This window comes from Saccopteryx bilineata, chromosome 5, assembly GCF_036850765.1.
Source record: "Saccopteryx bilineata isolate mSacBil1 chromosome 5, mSacBil1_pri_phased_curated, whole genome shotgun sequence".
NCBI classification, from domain to species: domain Eukaryota; kingdom Metazoa; phylum Chordata; class Mammalia; order Chiroptera; family Emballonuridae; genus Saccopteryx; species Saccopteryx bilineata.
This window is the reverse complement of record NC_089494.1, coordinates 207,046,355-207,070,240: the sequence shown is the minus strand read 5'-3', so window position 1 is coordinate 207,070,240 and position 23,886 is coordinate 207,046,355. Positions and strand designations below refer to the sequence as shown.

General features: G+C 41.7%; 1 protein-coding gene across 5 annotated transcripts in view; it reads left to right on the top strand.

Moving 5' to 3' along the window:
• The window catches only part of SHROOM3 (shroom family member 3), a 323,146-nt gene that overhangs the window by 118,544 nt on the left and 180,716 nt on the right, over positions 1–23,886 (top strand). For 2 of the 5 annotated variants that reach the window (XM_066233279.1, XM_066233276.1), the window contains exon 1: positions 15,111–15,338. The exons of the other annotated variants lie outside the window; for them this stretch is intronic. The gene's annotated coding sequence lies outside the window, so the exon portion shown is untranslated. Of the gene's footprint in view, positions 1–15,110; positions 15,339–23,886 lie in introns of those variants that run through there. 5 annotated transcript variants of the gene reach the window in all.

The window sequence follows — 23,886 nt, the reverse complement described above, 5'->3', positions numbered from 1 at the left end:
AAATGTCAGCCTGCCCTCTACAGTCAGTTAAAAATTGCAGCCCCTTCCTGTCATATTCCCCACACTCCTTGTTTTCTGTTTTTTACCTGTGAAACATATACTCACAAAAGAATTGTTTCCTTCTCATTAGACCATAAACTCTGAGATTTTATTCAGCATGGTGTAACCCAGTGCCTGGAATGGTGTGAATACCTAATATGTGCTCAATGAATGTGTGTGAAATAAAAACAAAAATATACTCGATAGCAGCTGTGTGGTCTGGTGGTAGGCCCTCCGGCTCTGAACCAGCTTTCCTGACTTTAAATCAGGCATTTAATTAGCATTTACTGGTCAAGTGCCTTAACCTCTGCAATAGTTTCATCATCTGGAAAATGGGTATAATATCAAGCTCATCCTCACTGGTGTAGTAAATTACTGTAGAAATGTTTACTGTTATGGATTATGACCTTAGACAGAGTCAGTCCTTTTGCTGCATCACCATTTTACTGGGAATGGCAGGCTGGGCTCATCCACCCTGCCCTCTCTGTCCCCTCATGGTCAAGTGTCTGATCTTGAAGTTGACCACACTCTTCACTTGTATCCTTCACCAAAGAAAAGTCGTATGTGAAGGCATCTCTCCTCCCAGGAATGAGACCAGCCCAGTCCCCTTGCCCCTGTCTGCCCTGTGCCTCGCCTTGCTCAGGTAGCCCCTCGGGTCCTTGCTTGAGAGTTAGGTCACCGGAGCCTGGCTTTCAGGATGCTGCCTGTGGCAGAGTCCTCCCTTCTCTGTGCCCCACCTTTGGCAAGCCTCCCTGGAATAAGGGCCTTTGCAGTCACCTTGTCACATAGAGGTTTGGGTCCATTTCCACCCCTCCCCTCTAGTGGCAGTTCTGCTCAGTGATTAGGAGTGCTGCTTTGACCCTGACAGAGCTTACTTTGCAGCCCTGACCCTTATACTGAACTCTGGGCCAACTGACGTCACATATCTCCTTTCTTTTCTTTTCACTGGGAAGTGAAGGCGATCATCCTGATTTTATATGAAGGTTGTAACAATAAAGACGATGTGTGTGGAAAATGGCCTGGGTGGCGCAGTGGATGAAGCCTCAACCTGGAATGCTGAGGTCGCCAGTTCGAAACCCTGGGCTTGCCCAGTCAAGGCACATACTATGTAGTTGATGCTTCCTGCTCCTTCTCCACACCTTTCTCTCTCTCCCCTCTCTAAAATCCATAAATAAAATCTCTAGATATACACTGCTCACAAAAATTAGGGGACCAGAGAACGTGCAGATACTCCAGTACTTTCAGCCTTTTGTATAGTACAGTTTCACCAATGAAATAAAAGTTGGTTTTGCATCTCATTTGCATAATTGAACAACTTTCTTTGACTTGATGTTTGCTTTTCTGATGTTCTTGTTTAATAAAAAAAATCAAATGCTTTTTTTTTTTATCGCTTCATATTCATTTTGAAATATCCCCTAATTTTTATGAGCAGTATATATCAATATAAAGAACATGTGTGAAGAAGAAAGCCTGGGGCCGGGTTTGGTGCGCTTCTGTTCAGGGGTGACTGGTCACTGCACAGCTGCCGCGCACTCCCCAGACACTCAGAGAAGGGGGTGCTTCCCTTTGGTAGAGGTAGCGGGTTTCCTGCAGCAAAACCTGAACACTGCTGCTGAGAGAACGGACTCAAGGTGGGTGGGGGCTGAAGTTTCCTGCCACGGAAAAGAAAAAAAAAGGCAGAGAAAAAGAGAAACTTACCCCCAAACTGGACAGAGATCAAATTTGTCAGTGGGGAGTTAGGGTGGGGGACAGGGGGAAAGGTGACTTGCTAATGACTGTAGATAAAAAGAACTTTCCTACAGGGGTGGAGGGGTCAGAGGCCATGGGCAAAGCCTCTCTTCTGACCCCCAGAGGGGTCATTCTGAAGAAACTACTGCCAGAAATGGAAGGATTTAGCCTCAGGTCACAGGACCAGAGACAGAAGTAGGAAGAGGAGCCAGGTTTTCTGACAGCAAGTCCTTCTGTCAGGGCACCAGAATGAGTCCGAGGCCAGAGCGCTCCTCCTGGCTGCTGTAATCTCATGGCCACCGTCCTTTTCTCATCGAAGGCAGCAACTGATTGTGTGTGTGTGTGTGTGTGTGTGTGTGTGTGTGTGTGTGTGTGTGTGTGATTTGACGATTCTCCTCACTTTTTAGCACCTTTCATGTTTTCCTTATCTTTTTCCTCTAACAGTTTTTCCTCAAAGTGTGAACTTTAGACAACTTGCATCAAAATCAGCTGTGGTGCCTGTTTTACATACAAATCACTGTTCTCTTTGCTGTATCTATCTAAATCAGACTCCCGTAGTGGGGTGGGCAGTCGGTGGAGCCTGCTTTTTATAAATTTGCCAAGTGATTCCAGGCCCAGCGAGGTGGGCAGCCTGCAGCACTCCATGCTGTCCTCCCTCTGGCTGGGTGGTGGCCTTCCCATGGTCTTCCTTGTCTCGTTGGCCCACATAAGACCCAAAAGCCTGGGCTCCGCATCGATTTGAGCAACTCCAAGGTTACTACTTGAAGTGAAAGACTAGTTTCATGCTTCTTGGCCATAATGTGTAAGTATAATCCAGATTTTCAACTTTCAATCGAGATCGGGAATGGTTCTTCTGTTCTCTGAATGCCTTCACAAACATGTTAGAACACAACCCAGATACACAGAAATATTCAAAAGTAGTAGCAGCGTGCAGTTGGCCTGCTTACCGGGCAGAGCAGCTTGCAGCAGTTTCTAAAAATAGAGCTTTTTGGTACAGGTCACTAAGCAGGAATGGCCTCCTTGTCACTCTGTTTACACAGTTTCACATCTGACACCTTCATAACAACAATACTGACTTGATGGGGCCTGAGCACTAGCTTGGTCCCTGGGAATTCTGGGGAAAGTGCAGCCTGGGCTGCAGCCCGTGAAGGTGAACGTTCAGCCGCATCCTGACTGAGACCAGTGCTGTTTGGATTAAGGGCCCTTTCAACCTGTGCTTCATGATTCCTCGTCCCCTTTCCATCACCATCTCAAAGTCAGGGGCAGATGTCAGAAACTCCAAGTCACTCCACGAGACACTAACAAACAGAAAAATAAGCTCATGTTCAGGAATTTAAGACCCACAGTGTTTTGTTTTCTTTTCTGTAAACTGTCTTGCATTTTTTTCCCTTTGCAAACTTGTGGGTTTACAAAGCAGTTTATAGCTGCAAACGTAATTTTGACACCTTCCAGTAAAATGTTCAGAAAAGATTCACTTCTCTTTTTTCTGGAACAGCCCTGCAGTAGCGAGAGTTCTTTTCTTCTTGTGTAATAATGCATGGATACCCCTGTCCTGGCCCCTAAATGCAAACGACGTGGGTGGGATTAGAATTGAAATTTCTTGGGATTAACGTTCTAAATTAAGGAAATGGAATAAAAGAATGGGGCACTTGGCATTGAATATATAGGAGGTGATTGAACTGGACCACCAGGCTTTTCCATTCATAAGATTCAGCTGAAGAAGTGGATTAATTTGGATCAAATGTAGAATATTATATCTAGGAATCAATTTTGAGTTACAAATTAGCCTGTCCCATTGAAGAAATAATTCTAGGAAGCTCTCTCCTGTTAGCTTTGAGTGTTCTAAGCATTTCTTTCTCTCATTTACTTCTCACAACAACCCTATAAAATATGTTGATTATTATTCTATTTTATGGAAAAGGAAACAGACTTTCAACAGGGCAGCCTGCCAAGGGGACACCTCTGTGAAGTGTGTCCAGTCTATCTGACACAAAAGTCCAGGCTTTAAGCCAGTGGGTGTTCAGATGAGCTGGTTTTCTGCGATTGCTCAAACCTCTGCACCAGCGTGGGGGCCCACAGCTTGGTTTCTGCCAATGCTTTTATTTATTTTGCTTTCAAAATAGAACACACTGGTACCTTTTGTTTCCCCAGCAGTGTTGATTCACATTCCCTTAAATAAATTAACCTTCTCATCTTGTCTAACTCATTCGATGGGAGCAAGTCCACAGGCCAACAAAAATAAAAAGGGGAGAAACAACGCGGCAAGAAGGGAGAGGCGACAGAGGGTTGTGTGGTTATTAAGATGTGAGTACAGGCTCATCATTCTTTACTCTCCCCCCAAAATAAAGCATAACATAACAAAGCCCCACTGCTTGATTCTAATCAGTTTGTTCTGTAATTTTGAAATGGTTGATATACCTGATTAATATGGAAATGTGGGAACATTCATTATTTTTGTAAGAGAACATTGGAGATTTTATCGCTTCTCTTCCAAATAGCAAATGCTTAGTAATGCTGTTGAGTGTAAGCACCAGACCATTGAGTACTAACCCATAGCTCTGGGAGACTGTTCCTTGCAGGACTGGCTCGGCTGAGATCTAATCCAGCTTCTGAAGGACATGAAATGTGTCTCTGTGCTCTGTTCTTGCCAGCACCATAATGAAGCTCCCTGGTTATGTCCCATTTCAGTACCCAGGGCTCTCTGCACACCCCACCCAGTAGTGGGATTCAGCTCGTTTGGCAGATGGATACTTAATTTTTTGTTGAGTTTGGTGAACCGGTTGTTAAAATGACAATTGTAATCAGAGTTTTCTCTAAGGTGAGCGCCTGGGCAGCCACTCAATGTGGAAATCACAAATTTACATTCCTTACTCTTTTTTAATGTTCACCTGCAACCAGCATATCCTAAGCACCCATAGTAATGTTCATTCGTCCATACGTGAAAAAAATGGCAAGTCAGGAAGCCAATTAAGAAGCAATATGGAAATATCTTAATAACAGTTTTCTTTTTTGTCACTTATTACTCAATATTTTTTCATTAATATTTTAAAACTTTCTTATAATCTAGTTTGTTGTGCCTCTTTTATTGTTCTTATTTAAGTATTAAATGCATGGAATAATAAACTATATTTCAGTATATATTTTTTTATACTTGAAACAGTCATTAGGACAGAGAACCTGCTGTTAAATTATTTGAACCTCACCACTGCCCCATCCATTATTTCTCAAATCTTTCTCCTCTCGGAATTGTTCCTCCATACCTGTCTCTTTGCTGGTTCCTCATTCAAAATTACCTTCCAATTTTTTATAGTAACATTATTTTAGATTTTCTTTAGTTTATTGATTTGAGAGAGAGAGAAACATCAATTTGTTGTTCCATCCATTTATGCATTCATTGGTTGATGCGTCTTTGTTCTCAAACTGAGGATTGAACCTTGTTGGGCGCAATAGCTTACTAAACTCCAAATACATGGCTAAAAATAGCTGAATCTTTTGAGAACAATAGAATCTTACATTGATATAAAATGGCAGTAGTAAAGCTATTATTTATATTTTTAAAAACAATTTTGCAGGTTATAAGTATCTTAGCGTAAAAGAATGTCTTCCCAGTGGTATTATCTCTGTGACAAATGGTTGTAGCTATTTGTGGATAGATAATTGGGTCTTGTCATTAGAAGCCTTCAGGTCATGGGCAGAAGCTGACCTCAGCCTCATAAGGCTGACCATTTATATATATATATGATATCTTGAAAGTCAAATGAAAATGCTCACTTCATACTTTTGGAAATCATCTTATAAGTGTATTGTGATCATTCAAATGTGAATATCCGTGTCTTGGTTGTAGTGAAGGGACACTGATCGCTATGTTCAGGTATGGGTTTGCCCCTTTGTAGACTGGGCAAAGTTTTCCTCTGCCACCCAACTGAAAGATTAACACAAACGTGAAACATATTATGCACAAATTGGAGTTTAGCTCTGTCAATGGTTCTCAGTTGATACGATAATGAGACTGTATAATAACTGAGATTTATGTGCTGAAGTAGGCAGTGTAATGAAGGGACACGCTCATAACCTTATCACCATGTGTAAATGTGCCATGTTAGGTCACATGTAGGGTTGCCAGATTTAGCAAATCAAAATACAGGATGCTGAGTTTCTTCTTTCTGAATCAGATCAACAACAATTAATTTTTTTAGTAGGAGTATGTCCATGATTTTACCTAACAACGCTTGTCACATAAATTAGATGTACAGGGGGGAAATGTGAATTCTTTATTCTGTCTAAACTTAATCTGATCTTCCGCTTAAACCCATACTTGCTGGTTAGCAAGGAAACAAACTTTTAGTCGACCAAGTGAAAAGCTGGCCTGGTGTTGGCACAGTCCCTGGAGGTGATGCACAGTCTCTCACCTAAAACACTCCCTTCTCACATGCCATCTTGCAGCTCTACTGCTCAGCTGCTTTGTCAAAATAGTGCCTGGGGGTTTGGAGCAGGGTGAGTGCAGGTCTCAAGACACAGTGTCCCCTGGCTTCTAGGCTCTGCCCGTGGTCTTCCCCCATCACCGCTGGCCTTCACCACTGAGTTCTGCAACTATTAAATTCAGGGTCAGCTCTGGTCTGGGTGATGCCCTTGGGGGCCCTCGGCAGCCTCCCGCTGGCAGACACACCTTTGCTCAGCTTCCATTAGCTTCAGATACCTTGGTGTCCGCCAAGTTCTCCATCCCAGCAACCCGTGGCCCAGAGGTTCACCTCAGGATCATCTCACCCCATCATAGCTGCCTCATTCCAAGTCTACTGGCTGGAATCAGACATCTGTCTACATTGATCTGGGCCAGGTCCTCCCCAAGGTGAGCTTCTCCTAGCAGCTCAGTGGAGCAACACAGTCAAGATTCCCCAACGCCCTGTGCATTCCCCTCACTTACCTTGCATCTTGTACCTTCCACCTCAGGCCAGAGAGATGCAATCAGAACTCATTTCTGACAGTGTGACTTGCCACCATCCTTTCTCTCATTCGCACAATACCCTGGAACAGTAAGGGCTGGACTCTCTTGCTATGTCTTCTTCCGCTCTATCCTTCCCTTCTCCTACAGCTACAAACCTCCTGTCTTAGGTGGAAGGGATGTCTTCTTTGCACTAGGAGAAAAATTTGGTGATTGGAATCCTAGAGGCTTAATGCTGCATATGCTGCATAGATTGCAGTGGTTCTCAAAAGTGTAGTCACTGACCAGAAATGTGTATGAAATGCAAATTCTCAGACCCTGCTTCAGAACTTAGTACTACTGATTCAGGAACTCTGAGGTTTTGGACTAGCAATCAATCAATGGTTTACCAAGTTTACCAGATGATTCTGATGTACCCTAGGGAATCCTGGCTTTAAAGATTTCAGTAAATTCTCTTCCTCCTTTTTATGGGTCCCAAGTCTAAGATCTTATTAAATAGACCAAATACTCCCCAATCAATCAATGTTAATTAACATTGCTTGATACACTTGAAACATTTTTTGGCTAAAAAAATAAAAAGGGGCCCTGGCCAGTTGGCTTAGTGCAGGGGTCCCCAAACTACAGCTCGTGGGGCATAGGCTGGAAACATCTGGAAAGAACTTTACATGAATGCTGAAAACTGTATTGTTTATATAAGATTGGTGCTCCTGACCAGGCGGTGGTGCAGTGGATAGAGCATCGGACTGGGATGCGGAGGACCCAGGTTCAAGACCCTGAGGTCCCCAGTGTGGGCTCATCTGGTTTGAGCAAAAGCTCACCAGCTTGGACCCAAGGTCGCTGGCTCAAGCAAGAGGTTACTCATTACTCAGTCTGCTGAAGGCCCATGGTCGAGGCACATATGAGAAAGCAATCAATGAACAACTAAGGTGCTGCAACGAAAAACTGATGATTGATGCTTCTCATCTCCCTTCCTGTCTGTCTGTCCCTGTCTGTCCCTCTCTCTGACTCTTTCTCTGTAAAAAAAATTTAAAAAAAGATTGGTGCACCTAACACACTTGGTGTTATATACCTTAATACAAAAAAACCCCTCATAAAAATAAAAAGAAAAAAATTAAAAATGAGTTGAACTAGGTACACATAAAGATCAAGTCTCAACATATCAAATACACTATGAGGTAAAGGGATTAAAAAGTACAAATTGGCAGTTACTAAATAGTCCTGAGAATGTAAAGTACAACATAGTTGATAATATTGTATAATAACTATGTATGAGGACAGGTGGGTACTAAACTTTTCGGGGGACCACTTTGTAAAGTATATAATTGTCTAATCGCTATGCTGTACACCTGAAACTAATATAAAATCATTAATGTCAACTGTAATTGAAAAAGATTTTAAAAAGAAAAGAAGAAAAATCCCACTATTAAAGCAAGACAATTTTATTTATAAAAAACCAAGTCAGTAAATTTAATCAAGTTCTTTGGGAGAATTTGAAAACTACATCTGACAGAAATATTTGACCTGCAGACATTTGTTTGATCTCAAAATATTTGGCCTTCAAACATTTGTTTTTAATCTACATTAAAAATCTGAAAGTTTTACATAAGAATTTGGCTTTCTGGCTTCTGGAAAAATCAGTTGAGTTGGTAGCAATGGCTTGGAGCAGTGTGTCCCACGTCAGGGGACGCGTTTTCTCTCCAGTTTGTGTTGCCCACCCTCCCTCCCCCGCTTCCTGTGATCTTACACTTGCCACTTTTTTTTATCTCCAGCCAATTGTCCAGTTGGAATCTTTTCCAACAGAAGCATGGTTGGCAGTTTCTAATACTACAGTGGGGCTGGGAACTCGTGCGTCTTCTCTTTGATCTCTCCAGTGCCCAGCATGGCAAAACCTCATGACTGTTTGCTGAATGAATTAAAAACCCCACAAAATGTGCCAACTGCCTGCTTGTTACATAGCTTTTCAGGGCACGTGGGTTTGCAGCCCTGCTGTGATACAAACTGGCTTTTTGTACTATAGTACAAGGTAGAGGCTTAGGAAAGCGAAAGGAAGAGTGTTCTGTACGCTGTCCGTTTGAGTTATTATTTGAAGCGGGTTTTATCATACCAAGTTATCATCAGGCTAATTGCTTGACAGCCTCTCTCATTATTGCTGGCTGGCGCCATTCAGCTGATCTCCTGTGCTGATAGCTGGTGGGGTGGCATGGTATATTCTCTCTACGGAGAAATCTGCTAGCCAGAAAAATCCCCAAACTCCTAAATATTGTATATGCTGTGCACATCTCATTTCTAAGGCACAACAAACCTAACACATATAGTATTGTCTAAGAGCATATAGTTTGAAATTAGGCTGGGTGGGTTCAAGTCCTGTTACCACCACTTGCTAGTTTTGTGATCCTGGGCAGGTTTTTAATCTGTGACTGAGGTTCTTCAACAGTAAAAAGGGTATAACTAGCTCACTAGCAGGGTTGTTGGAAGAATTAAAATATATAAAGTTCTCAGTATCCTGCCTCATACATAGTAAACACCCTACTAAGTAAAGAGTACATATGTAAATATATAAATGTAACTGACATTCGGCTGTTACCTTTATGCCATATTTATTTTTTATATTAGTGGTGCAATTTTCCTAGAGATTGAAATGAGTCATTAATAATGCTATAATTTATGTTCCTCAGTGTTCTTTATCCAGTTTTCTTTTTACCCCCAAGGTAAAATGTGAACCCAAATGTAATTCCTCTATCCAGTTATTCTTAGTGCTCAAGAGTAAGTTGGGCTTCCCCATCAGGAATGTTGGATCTTTGAAGGGATGACGGGGCTTAATGCCTTTATTTGCTACCTTCTGGCCACTAACATTCCTGTAAAGAAGTACCTGGGTTTTCCCGCCAACTTAGAGACGGTGAGAGAGAGGAAGGAAAAGGGCGATATGATTGCTCTAGGCCTGGCAGTTTCAGACAGCATGATAGAAGCATCATTTAATTGAAAAGTGTGTCATCAGTAGAACCAGCAATGAAAAAAAATCATGCCTTCTGATTTCTGTATCATAAGTGGTTTATGTCCTACAGTTTTTGTACAGGAAAGGAAGTTTTATAATAATACTTTGGACTTGACTGACATCTTGTACGATTCTAAGAGGCCTGTAGGCATTATCTAATCATTCTTGATGTCAGCATGTGGTCAGATTGGGAGAAAAAATATTCACCTGGTACAAAGTGAAGATAGCTCAGCTGCTGAATGTCCACTTTTCTCAGAGTGTCCTCAAGGATCTGACCTCTTTAGAAACACTTGGAGTTCTCCAACAATTACAATTTCCCGTGAAATTAATCAAAAAGGGAATTGAAAAGAGAAACTTGATTTATTAAATTTCTCTCTAGGCTCACTACCCGGTTTAAAAATTTTTTTTTCAAACATGGAACTTCTACATGAACATTTGCAGAGTTGGGCTAAACTGAACCTCACAAAAATTTACTTACTCTTTTTGCCTTACACATAATTGTCGCCTTGGTCATTGTCACTGTCCTCGGCAGTGTGATCTGTTCTACATTGCCTCTCCCTCCTAAAAACAGTATGATTTCTAAGTGAGATGGGCAAGATACCAGTTCTCCCTGAATTGTTTATAAAAATGATTTTATTAAGCTTAATTTACTTATGGAGAATATAATATATGCCAGTCATTACTCTAGGTGGTTGGGACTCAGCCATGATCAAAACAAACACATCTGTCCTCATAAAGTTAACATTTTTCTATGCAGTGGAATGAACAGCAAACACAATTCAAATGTAAATTATACAGTATGTTACAAGGTGGTGAGCACTCCAGGACAAGAATACAGACGAGAGGCCAACAGGCTGTTTTTATCTCCTCTACTCATAAAATTCAATGTACTCAGGGAGTGTTGAGGACAAACTTTTTTTCCCATTTTAATTGAATTTATTGGGATGATAGTAGTTAACAAAATTATACAGGTTTCAGGTGCACAATTCTACAACACATCATCTGTACAGTGAATTGTGTGTTCACCGCCCAAAGTCAAGCTTCCATCCATCACTATCCCCTTATACCTCCCCCCACCCAGCCCCCGGTGAGCACCACGCTGTCCTCCGTCTCCATGAGTTTTTGCTCTCTCTCTCTTTTCTTTCTTTTTCTTTCTCTCTCTTTCTTTCTTTCTTTCTTCCTTTCTTTCTTTCCTTCTTTCTTTTTTCTTTCTTTCTTTCTTTTTTGGTTCAAAAAAATATTGAGAAAAAAAAGAAAAGAAAAAGAAAACAACTTGGGGACAACTTTTACTTTTTCAAAATATTCTCTGTGAGCCTGACCAGACAGTGGCACAGTGGATAAAGTGTCAGGCTGGGATGCAGAGGACCCAGGTTTGAAACCCCTAGACATGACCCCATGGTAGCTGGCTTGAGCCCAAAGTCGTTGGCTTAAAGCCCAAGGTCACTGGCTTGAGCAAGGGGTCACTCAGTCTGCTGTAGCCCCCATCAAGGCACATATGAGAAAGCAATCAATGAACAACTAAGGAGCCGCAACAAAGAATTGATGCTTTTCATTTCTCTCCCTTCCTGTCTGTCTGTCCCTATCTGTCCCTCTCTCTGACTCTCTCTGTGTCTTTGTTAAAAAAAAAAAAAAAAAGAAAACTCTCTGTGAAAGTACTTTGAGCTTCTGGAGGATGCCATAAAAAGACAAGGCCTGGCAAGTGAGCGCCATGGAAGCCCTCAAACCTCTCTCACGGGTGACTGCCCAGAGCTGCTGGAGATGAGTGTAAGTGTTACGTACAGGCACACACAGGAAGAAATAGAAAATTCTCTTCAGTTTTTGATAAGTCTCTCTCTCCATAGAGGCTCCTCCCATCTCTAAATCACAACCCAGCACCCTAGAAGGACATGTGCAGATCATTAAGGGAAAATACCAGTGCAAATCTGGTGTTCTGAAGTCAAGGCCACCTATCTTGGTCTGCAGTGTGTCAACAGAGTAACATAAACCTCTCCTACCTGTGTGTTTGTTTTTTAAAAGGTAATTAGAATAAAACAGAATGTGCCTGAATGGATGAGCTACTAGCTTTTAGAGAAAAGGAAAAACAAACAGACAAAAAAAAATCACATTTCTTCAAAAACTCATCTAGTATATTCTTTTATTTCTCTTCCCCACAGATATTAGTACTGGGAAGAAACTTAGTGATATGCCGGGTCAGAGTGCAGACCAGAGCCCAGAGACGATAAGTGACTCGCTTAAGGTTCATTGAGCAGGTCAGGGGCAGAACCAGAAGTGGAAAGCCAAACCCCCTTGCCCTGGTCCAGTGCACTGTGGGTTCCACAACACTGCTTCCAGATTAGATCATCAATGCCTCTTTAAGCAAGGATTGTGTAATCCTCTACAGCCGATGCCAAAGAAGCTAGCCAGGCAGGTAACAGATGAGAAGCCTACGATGTTTGTGAAAGTGTTCCAGATTATCACAGACATCTGAAATAGAGCAAGCAGGAAATAAAGGATGGGGCTGAGGGCAGGGCTGACGGGGTTGGGGAGGCGGCCCGGCATGGATGAGGGGTAGCTGGTGTACATTCCAGTGTGAAGAACTTGCTAGGTACCAAAGTCACATGCACTGATGTGAAGGATGTCACTTTTAGACTTGAGGACTCCAGACTCTAGTGTCCTTCCATCCACGAGGGGCTGCCAGACCACCAAAAGGTAGTGGCGACATACAGTGTGCTGTCACATTTCAGATCCTGGGGAAGGGAGGAGAGTGATCACCCTCCGCATGCCATTGCTATTAGGTAACATTGGAGGGCTCCCTGTGGGCCAGGCACTGGGCTAAGTGCTTAACTTACATCATCACATTCGTCCTCACAGCAGATAGATTCTATCAGTGCCATTTCAGGAGGAAAGAAAACTGAAGTTTAGTCATTGGCCCAGGGTTACAAAGCTAGTGAATTCCATAGTCAGAATTCCGATTCTTCTTCATCCAGGGTGGTGGTTCAAAGTGGGGGCTCTTGAGTCAGATTTCCAGGGTGTGGACCCCCTAGCTCTGCAGCTTGTTAGCTGGGAAGTGTTCAACACATTACTTAACCTCCCTAAGCCTGCCTTTCCTCCTCTGTAAAGTTGTAACAATAATTATAGTAGTTACCTTATAGAATTGTGGTGATGATTAGAGAATGTAACATAGTAACTGCTGACATATTGTTAACTATATAGTTCAATTACAAGTTGAACCACATGAAATCACTATTGTAGTAGACAAAAAGTTATCAACTATAGACACTTTAATATGTTTCGATCTAATACTACACAGGCATCCATTCTTTGTAAATATAACAATGGTTCCCTTCATTAGCTTATAATTTCTGAAAGGGCAGGTGATTTCATTGTTTCAATATCTATATCTTTTTTTTTTTTAATTTTCCTGCTTGCTTTAGCTTCTCTAAAGGATCACATAGAGATAGATATCCTCTCTCCTGAAGTTACAAAGCAACCGTGAAGATAGCTCCTGGAGCCACCAACTGATTGAGGCTATTGTCACAGGGAATTTGGTGGAGAGTAGATTTGAAGTGAGCTTAGATTGGACAGAGCTGGACTATGAGGAAATTTCTGATGAAATGAGGGAGTGGTCCTGGATCCTTTATACCACTGGGAAAGTTCTGCTGCTTGAGGGAATGGCATTTCCACACTAGACTGTTAATTGTGATAACAGATGTCAAGCATCACCAGTTGTCATTCTGCACTGCGGAGATGAGCTCTTGGTCAGTGGCGGGAGGTTTAATTTGACACAGTCAAAATTAATATTGTGGCCTGGCTGCTCTTGAACTTCAGCTTGGTGGGAGTAGGCTGTGATGAAAGGACATGCAGTTCATTTGTGTTTGGGGTGATTGGTGGTGTGTGTGTGTGTGTGGGGGGGAGCATAAAACTAGGATAAGAATTTTGCCTTCCTAAATGGAAAGAAGGCTACTGCTAAAAGAATGCATCTCTGGTACAAGATCGAGTGGGAGGCTTCTCTTCTGAAAGATGATTCTCTGCCCCACCCTGACCGCTGTTCCCATCTCATACTTGCCTCAATTCTATTTCCTTAGATTTCACAATACAGAATATAAATAGCTTCGGAATTCAACTGGAACATCCTGGAGAGACAAGGGTTCTAGTTAATATAGGAGCAGTGTTTAAATAAAGCAGTCATTTCAAGATTAAGATGAGATGTAATGCTATCTTCAAGGATGCTTTAGACCTTCTTGGTGTCTGGAATAGACGTTACTACTGTATTTAGAGTCCATTGCCCCTGGTGCTTCCAGAATTCGTGTGTGTGTGTGTGTGTGTGTGTGTGTACACGTTCCTTTTCCCTATTCTTTCTTTCCTCATCTAACAACTAATCTGCAAGTCTTCTAAAGATTCTTTAGCAAGGAGGTTTACAAATGATCTATGGGTTCCCTGATTTGTCTGTCCCCACCATGGCAGCTGTAAAGTAATGAAAATGCATTTACAATACATACCCGTGAACTCAGGCATGCTTGGAGACCCACTCCCTTTCTCTGTGTGTTATTCCTCGTCTCTCTCTTCGTGTCTGTGATTACTGTTAAGCTGACCCCTATATATTCGATCTGGAGCAGATACCAAAACTTGATTCAAGCACTGCTTATCCATAGAACTGCAAATGGTTGCAGGTTCACAGTCTCAGACAAGAGAGGTAAGAAAAATTCCTGTAATGGGAAGCAGTTTAGGAAACCTATTATGATTCCACCCACAAAGGTGAGCCGCCAGGCACGCCACTGTGGTGAATTTTAAAATGCAGTGTTTTGTTGTTGTTTTGTTTGTTTGTTTGTTTACAAGCAGTTCTTTTATACATTTTTGTGTCTAGGATGATTTTTTTTTTTTTTTACAATTTTTGAATTTATTGTTGGAAACAATGCCTGTGGAAAGGTTTTTCTTTTAATTTGATTCTCCCTCTCTTTCTCCTAGTTTCTGTGAGAAACTTGCTTGCAAAAACCATGGCTAATTAAAAACTGAACTTACGCAGCAGCAAGGAAGTCCCAGTGGAGACTAGCCCGGGGCACTCAACAGTTAAAGCTCCCCGGGCGATCCTTCTTTCTGACTTTCACTTAATTGTCATCACAGTGCACCCTGTTGTTTATGAGTCAGAGGACCTAGAGCGACACTCTTCGGGAAAGGGCAGACCATGGCTTACTCGGTACCACAGGGTCTCTTTGCAGCAACAGTCTGACAAATAGCTTCTCCAGCGTGCGGGACAGCAGTGCACGCGGGGCCGGGCGTGCCAGCGTCTACTGCAGAAACCAGTTCTCAGGTTCTGGCCGCAAGTCCTTCCCCCTCCGTCAGCGGCCGGCTGCTGTCAGGCAGGCCGGCCTGCGATTGGCTGGGAGGAGGGAGGTAATCCGAACTGCCTTTTGTGTTTGGCTAATCAGGGCAGTCGTTTGATTGCAGGTTCCGAGCCGAGGTGGCTGGGCGGTGTCAGACACCTGTGTCTTAGCTCGCGCCTCCCTGGCGCTGGCTCCTGCGGATTCTTTCCAGGCTGGAATTGTGCCTCCGTGCCACCTCTCCCAAGCCACTGAGCCCCCTCGGTGGGCCAGTGTCACGCTGAAGAGAGGTGTCTCACAAACCACTGAGGACAATGGAAATGCTAGCTTAAACCTCCGTAAGGTAAGTTCCGTTTTAAACCAGGTATTTCGCAACATTATCATCTACATGTCTCTTGACAGAAAGGCCAGTATTGAGAAGGTAAACTAAAGAGAGACAGAGAAGTTTAGTTAGGGCCTTTATGATGAAATCACTAAGTTATTTGCTGTCAGATGTGCTTGCAAAATGATTACCAAAGCATAAGCAAAAAGGTAAATTTGGACAGAGGTATTTGACCAACTGCTGTAACTCTTGCAGGAAACTGACACCTCAATGTGTACTCCTTCCTATTTGATGGGGACCTTAAGTGAAGGTAGAATAAAGTAACTTTTAAATAGGGGCAACAAATATACTGTATGCTAGCTTGTATAATAACATAAAGTCAGGCTGAATATTCTAGCTCCTTCCAATCATGCAGCCCGAAGATTTCTAGTTTCATTCTAATTACCATTCATTTTTAAAGCTATCTTTAGCTTTTTCTCTTGTAATACAAAAGTAATATTTCTTTTTAAGGGTTGTTCAGCATCAGGAAATTAGTGAATTTCACTTCAGTATGGGGTTTGATTGTCTCACTTCATTCATCCTTATGTTCAAGAGACAGTCAGATTCTAAATGCAAGCACCAAAATTTGAGCAACAGACGCTTAGGAGTATTAATCCACGATTCTGGTTAAACTTATGCTCTACTCTGATTTCATTTTACTTGTAAGTTGATTGACAGATACACCAGGGACCGTCCTGTCTTCCCTCTTAGATTGCTGTCAGCACACCGGTCTCTCTAGGATTTAGTGATCCACGGTTGGTAAAAAGACTAGTGGTTTGGGACTCGTACTTAAAAGTCCTACTGTCTTGTCCCAATAGGGAGGAAGTAATTTTCCCTTCAATTTTTTTTAATGAAAATTTTATGTAAATGAATAAAGGTCTATGTTAAATCCAAAGAGGTTTTGAGACTGCTTTTACCACCTTATTAATTCCAAAGATATAAATACTTTCGTGAAACAAAGGTGTTATCCAATTCTGAATGATTCTGTTCAAGTAGTAAACAGTAATAGAGAGACCAGATAGAGGTGCTTATTGCCAAAAAGAGGCAATAAGCATTCATGAACCATTCACTGGAACTCTGTGTTAATCATCCTGAAATATGTCTTTTTCTTCCAATGTTTATAGCCAGTTGAAAATGTCCATCTTTCTCAGCTGTTCGTATACTCATCTTTATAAAAATATTTTTCTATAATAAGATCAACATGTTAGTAATACTAAATATAAATTCTAAAAATGACTGTTTTGATGAATGAAAGCTTCAGAAATTACATTACCCGTGGGGTGAAATGTGATCGTTACACAAGTCTACAGCAATCATTTTTAATATATTGTGCATGAACATATGACAGATGGCTGGTGATGATTGAAAAATTAGATTGGTTGGTAGGTAAATACTAAGTGAATTTATAAATATTGAGGAAATTAAAGGAGAAATGAATATTGGAAAGCTAAATAAATGTATATTTAGCATTGATTTAAATTTCAGAATTCTACCTTCGCTTATGAATTATAACTAGAGAGTATATAAAGCAAAGATGATTTCCTAGATTAAGGATGAGTCATTTTTGCATTGGAAAGGATAAATACCATCTTAGCCCTAATCACTATCTTAAAAAAACACTATATATATATATATATATATATATATATATATATTGCAAAACAGACAACCATAAAACAACCCTGTGTCCTGAAAAGGTACAGAAAGGAAGAGAGGTTTTTGAAAAACCTCTTTATAGCTAGTTGAAAAGAAAATAGGCACAACCCCCCACACACACACACACATTTTTTAAGAGTATAGAAAGCCCTTGTTCATATCTTCAGAGCACCAAGGACCCCCAAATATGTAATTTAACACAATTGTTATTAAAATACACACCTGCATTCCATCCCAGGAACAATATCATTAGAGAGTTAGATTGGGGGTAAGGGGTTAAGTATCTTAAGTTCATTTTTTCCTGGTGACAATTTTTAAGTCTCCTTTCTGGAGCTGTGGAATTTCTGGCAGGTCCCCTCTGGTGTATGGATGGCACACAATAAGGCACAATAGAGCCTGCATGGGTCCCCCCCCCCCCCCCCCCCCCGCCCAGACACACACTGTGTCACATTCGCTCTGCTTAAAAGGTTCAGCTATGCAAATGAAGCTGCCTGTGTCAGATACCTCCCTCCCTGTAACTCTCCCTCTCTCCCCTTTGCTCCCTCAAAAACAGCCCCAGATATCAGCCTTTGCTCTGACTTTTCTCAGCTGAAGAGTCTGTGAGCCCAGATGCTGAACCGCTGGGCAGAAGTACACCCTTTACTCCATGTGCTATGACCACAGGGACCAGACAAGCCAGCTGGGGTCCCTTAGCCCTAGACACATGGGAAAAGAAACAGTTTCCTCCTCTCCACTCCTCTGTACATGGCTCCATTAAAATGTCACTGGTTGATACAAAAAGTTGGCACCCTTTGTTAAGTCAAACCTCTCAAAGTCATGTTTTTATAAATAAACAAAGAAAACTTCCAGCAATCCTAAAGTTTCCATCTCAGGATAAATGTGCGGCTTTGGAATGCAAGAGCCTAAGCAGTCTCAAGTTATTTGGCTTCTTCGTTGGGCAGATTAGATTCGATTAGATTCAAAAATGAACGTCAAATGATGGTGGCAGTGTGGGATCCTGGCACATCATCTGATCCCATTGGGAGAAAAGCTCTTAACGGACTTCTGTGAACTGAGACTGCTAGGATTGCTCTAATGTCCTGTCAGGTGATCAAGTGAGCACTGGAGTCGGACACCTAAGTAGGACTTTGCTTAAATGCCACAACTCTGGAGATGGAATTTAAATGAGCCCCACCCTGAAAAGCTATGGTTGTTTAGAATTACTTGTTTTTTTCCAAGCACCAAAGTTTATTAGTGACCAAATGAAGCCACCAGTAGACCCTTCCCACTGAAAACAGGAGTTAGCATTCCAGACCAGCCCTCCAGGATAGTGGTCCCAGCAGTTAGACCCAGAGGTGCCATCCTCCCAAGTTCCTCTCTTATCTTTTTCCTGACCCAATATTTATGCAATAATTTCCCAGTTGTTTATTAATCATGGCTCACTCATTTCTCTGACTGATCACATAGACCAGTGTCATTATCCCAGTTTGGAAAACAGAAAAAGGTGATGAAATAGAATGATTTGCCCAGCACCACCAAGAAGTTAGTGAGAAAGTAGAAACCTGAATGTCACACATTCTCTTTCCCTTTATGCCTTTTTGACAAAAGAAAAGCAGAATCCTTGAAACCGTCCCCTCAGCAATTCTACCTGGAACTAAAATAGCTCCAGTCCAAGAACGTGCTGCTCTATTCACAAGCTCACCCCGTGACGGAGTAACGGGAGGGGCTCGAGCCTCACAGTGAAATGAGTCGGCTGTGGAGTGTGCGTTGCGTTTGTGAGTGTGTGTGCCTGTGTATTTGTGCACAAGTGTGTATTACTGCATACACAGTGGTCGGATTCAGACGGTTCGCACCGGTACGGCAGAACCGATACCTAATTTTTTGTCAAGTTTGGCAAACCAGTTGTTAAAATGGCACTTGTAATCAGGGTTCTCTCTAAAGTGGGCACCTGGGCAGCCGCCCAAAGTGGAAATCTCAAACTTACAGTCCTTACTCTTTTTTAATGTTCATCTGTGCAACAGCGTATTCTAAGTGTCCATAGTAATGTTCATTCCGTCCATAGGTGAAAAAAATTGCAAGTGAGGACACCAATCAAGAAGCAATATGGAAATATCTTAATAACAGTTTTATTGTTTTTTGTCAGGTATTATTTAATATTTTTAATTAATATTTTAAAACTCATAACATAATCTAGTTTTGTATACCTCTTTTATTGTTCTTATTTAAGTATTAAATGCATGAAATAATAAACTACTTTTTGGTATATCATTTTTTTGTACTTAAAACAGTCATTAGGGCAGAGAACCGGTTGTTAAATTATTTGAATCCACCACTGGGCATACACGTGTGAACCCATCAGCTCTTCTGAACAACTCAAAATCTCAGGAGTGTGTGAGTAAAGTTTTTCTGAAGCCTAAAGACAGCAAGCAACCTCTCTACTCTGGCCTTTTTCCTAGAGAGACCTGATCATTCATTTGTAACAAATTTCAACTCAGGCCCCTTGACAAGGGGAACTGCCGGCTGCCCGTGAGCTAGTCAGAAGGCGGCAGGCCTGGGTTGCCCCTGAAGGTATTTCAGGAATGTTAATGGCATGCCTGAGTGGAGGGCTTCATAGCCCAGTGCTGGGGCTGGGAACTGTTCTGTGGCCATCTGTTGAGGCCCAGGAAGTCTCATAGCAACAGCTTCTCAAGAATGGTGCTTTTTTTTTTTTTTAATTAAAATTAACTAACAAAACCCAAAAAAACTGCTCCAGCGCTCAAGAAGAATCAGGACAGGCTTCGAATTCTTTCTGCAGAGTGATGAGCTTTTAAGGAAGAAAAGGCCTCGCAGTTTTCATTCCCATTCTTTAAATGAGCAATTTATACTGGGCCTTGCGGTCTTCATTTCCTTCTCCAGAGGTAGAATTCTTTTTTGGAAAAGGGTGGAGGTGAAAACAAATTTCTAAAGCTCTGAAAAATAACTGACAAAAAAATATGATTAAGAGAAAAGCGGTCAGAGTTTTGAGATTTTCCTGGGATTTGTTGCTCAGCAGCTGCATGTTTCCCTCTGCAATAATGTGAGCCTGCAGCCTGGCGGTTTAGCTAGTGAAATGAACTTCAGACAGAGACACCGATTTTACTGGGATGATGTAAACGCTCCAGAATGAATCTCTTGACTCTAATAGTTGACGTTAGAAAAAGAGGGCGGGGAAGTGATACTGGCAGTTATAAATATTTAATTGATGAGGCATTAAGTTAGCCATGAACAAAAATTGCATTATTTCCTTAGGATACAAGATCCTGTAAAATAACCAACACCAAAAGCCTGACCAGCAGCTGTGTGCACAGGGGCAGGCATGCTGGCCAGAGACAAAGGAGGTATATTCTATTCCGAATTGGACCCCATACTGGGTCATTTTAGGAAGGCACACAGCCTCTTAGAGCGCAGTTCCTCATCTGCAAATTGGACTGCTTGCATTGTCAGGAAGGTTAAATATAATCACATAAAAGGAACTCTGGGAAACAGTCCTTGAATCTGAGTGACATGTATAAAGGAATGTTAGATGCTGTCATTCTTGCCATTGTTCAACTCTGGGAAATATTTTCTTTTTTTTTTTTTATAAATTTTTATTTATTTATTCATTTTAGAGAGGAGAGGGGAGATAGATAGAGAGAGAGAGAGATTGAGAGAGAGAGAGAGAGAGAGAGAGAAGGGGGAGGAGCAGGAAGCATCAACTCCCATATGTGCCTTGACCAGGCAAGCCCAGGGTTTTTTGAACCGGCAACCTCAGTGTTTCTAGGTTGACGCTTTATCCACTGCGCCACCACAGGTCAGGCGGGAAATATTTTCATGAGAACTTTTAAACTCTCTTCATTTTTTTAGTTTGATATTTTTTTTTAGTTTCCTTCAAATCTTATCAAATAAAATTTCTCAATAGAGTCACGAAATACTCCCAAGTGATTTTGTGTGCACATATATAATTATAGAATATATAGAATATAAGACACTCAGAATACCTCTTTATAGTCTTGATTATTAGTGTGTATTTGTACTCATTAACTATTACTCAGATCTAATTCATTGCCCCCGATGGTCAAAGGTGATGCCACTAACCTCAGGAAAAGTATATGTACTCTGAGTTTGGTTTCTGGAATGTGGGTTCTTAATGGAATCTTTCTTTCTATTAAAAGCACCACCATTTACCCTCCCTGTACCTATTGCCTCATGTATAAAATGTAGTCAATAAATATTTATGAAGCACCTATAGTGCACCAGCTGTGTTTGCAGGTCAGGAGCAAAAGTAGACAAAAATCCTTGTATACATTCTGATCAAGGGAGACAATTAACAAACCCCAAAATGATCCCTGCTATGAAGAAACATAAAGCAGAGAAGTATGGTAGGTAGGGGCAGAGGGGGCACTGCAATTTCTAAAGGGTGGTTGGAGCAAGCCCTCCCCCCAAGAAAGGGATATTTGAAGGAAGGATTGAATGAGGTGAAAGACTGAGCCTTGAGCCTAATAAGAGCTCTCTAAGCAGAAAGAACAGCAAGTGCAAAGGCCCTAGAGGGCAAGTGTAGATGACACTGTATGGTGAGAAGGACCAAGAGGCAGAGCAGGAGGGGCAAAGGTCAGAGCCTTCTGGGCCACTAGGAGGCATTTGGCTTTTACTTTGAATGATCGCTATGAGAACTTCACAGAACTGTTACAAAGTTTAAATAAAATAATGCGCAGAGCCTTTAGCACAGTGACTGCCACACAGAAAATCTCTTATAACTATTTGCTATTGTTCATTTGTTTACTATTATCACCACCAAGGATTTAAAAACAGAACAATGTGAGTGTACAGAAGTGAGTTTTGTTCTGATCAAAGTTGGTTCTTCTTATGAGACTTAAACTCCCAATCTTGGCTTCTTAAGTATTCCGTTGGATCACCTAAGAAGGTCCCCATTCTATATCTTTGCACATAGAGAGGGGGAAACTTAGTTTTTAAAAACTGGCCTTGTTAAACTAAACCATTGTTTCTATTATGAAAGTACTAAGTCCATACTCTCTAGGGACAGGTGTATTTTGATACATTCGGTTTAAATTTCAGCTACAAAAGTTCTGTTGAATTCCATTGAATTCACATGATATCTCAATGTACTCGTGTTTGAGTTTTGATATTGATACCTTTCTCTAGGCCACAGGATTCCAGGTGGGGAGGAGCCTACTGAAGATAAAATAAAAACAAGGAATCAGTATCTTTTCCTTCTCTCAGAGCCCAGAAGCAAATCTGGTTTTCCAGGGCACTTCAAGAACCCTCTCTCACAGTGATCTTCCTGGATACCCCTCTAAGAGTCTAGCTTGTATTGAAAGCCTCATTTCAACTAGAAGGGTTTTGGTCATAACTCACGTCAAGTGGTGACAAGCTCTGAAACTAGAAGGAGGAAAGACTTCTCCACACATTTGAAGACTATCATTTAGAATTCGGGTTATCTTTGCACCAGAACCAAGCATAAGTGGCTCAACAACAAAAAAAAGAAAGTGCCTGATGATAGCTAGAGATGATCAGCAAAGGGAAAGGCTCTCTACCATGTACACCGTCATCAATGAAATGCTCCAGTAGAGGCTGTGTAATCAATAGTCAGAGAGGTTATCAATCTTGTTGGTTCAACTTAACAGCATAACTTCTGTCTTCCACTTTTGTGGTTCTGCTTTCTGCCAAGATCCACTTCTTGAAAAATGAATTGTGCAGAAAGTCACCTTAAATACTCTTTAACCAACATTTAGTATGGGGATTCTGAGAACAAGAAAAAACATTTGTGATTGTAGAGGCTTTATTTTACTTGGAGGCAGGGGAGTCATCTTCCTGCAGTCGTGACCCTGGTCCTGGTGCCTAAGCCCCGGTCTTCCCCAACGCTGACAACGCTGTGCTCCCCTTTGCGGACTCCCCAGTTAGCACGCTGTCATATCATCATGGCTAGCTGCAAGGTTGCATAGTTATGATCAGTGAGTAGATTACGTTATACCTCACTTTTCCTTTTGAACAAACACTTGTATTGTACTTACTATATTCTTCATGGTTTATAAAATGTTCTCCTAACCCAATGACAAAGCTACAATTTTAATCCTCATTTAATAGGTTAAACGATTGAGATACCAGTTCAGTAACTAATCCAAGGTTACGCAGTCACGGCTGGGATTTAAAGGTAGGCTGCTGGCCAGCAGGGTCAGTCTGTGCTCTTAGCTCTTACATCGGATGCACCCACAGAATGCTTCGTCTAGTCCTATGCACCTCTTTATCTGTTTAGCACTCCTGTTGATTAGGAAAAAACACTGATCTGGCATATTGTTATACTTTATTGCCCTCCATGAGGGCAGGGAATGTAACCTGTTGATACCCAGTGCCTAGCATAGCGCCTGGGGCATGGCCAGATACTCAAATATTTGTTGAATGAGTGAGGGAGTAAGGGTGTGACATGAATAAACAGTAGTAAGGCCATAGAAATGCCTCTCTGATCTCACAGAGCCACAGAGACGTGTGCAATTACAGGGTGTCACTTAATGCAAAAACTTTGGAAAGTTATAAAACAGATAAAGTTAGAGGTGAGGCTATCAGGGGGCAGTTATTTGAACCAGTGTCAACAGTTTCATCCCTTTTAGGTGCTCATTGATATTTTCATTAACGAGTCGTATCATACTGGAAATGTGCCCCAAAAGACCCCAAACTAACACCTGCCAAAATGAGAGTTGGGGGAGGAGCAAACCAGGGAACCATGAGTTCCACCAAGTGAAGGTTTTAACGTGGGGTCGGACTCAGTGCGTTTCACAAATGGACACTGAGACTCGCAGATTTCTAATGGGGTGGAGAAAGAATGCCTAAGCCCGAGGGAGCATTCGGCTGCAGTGAGCTGAACGGCACTCAGACCAGCTCAACT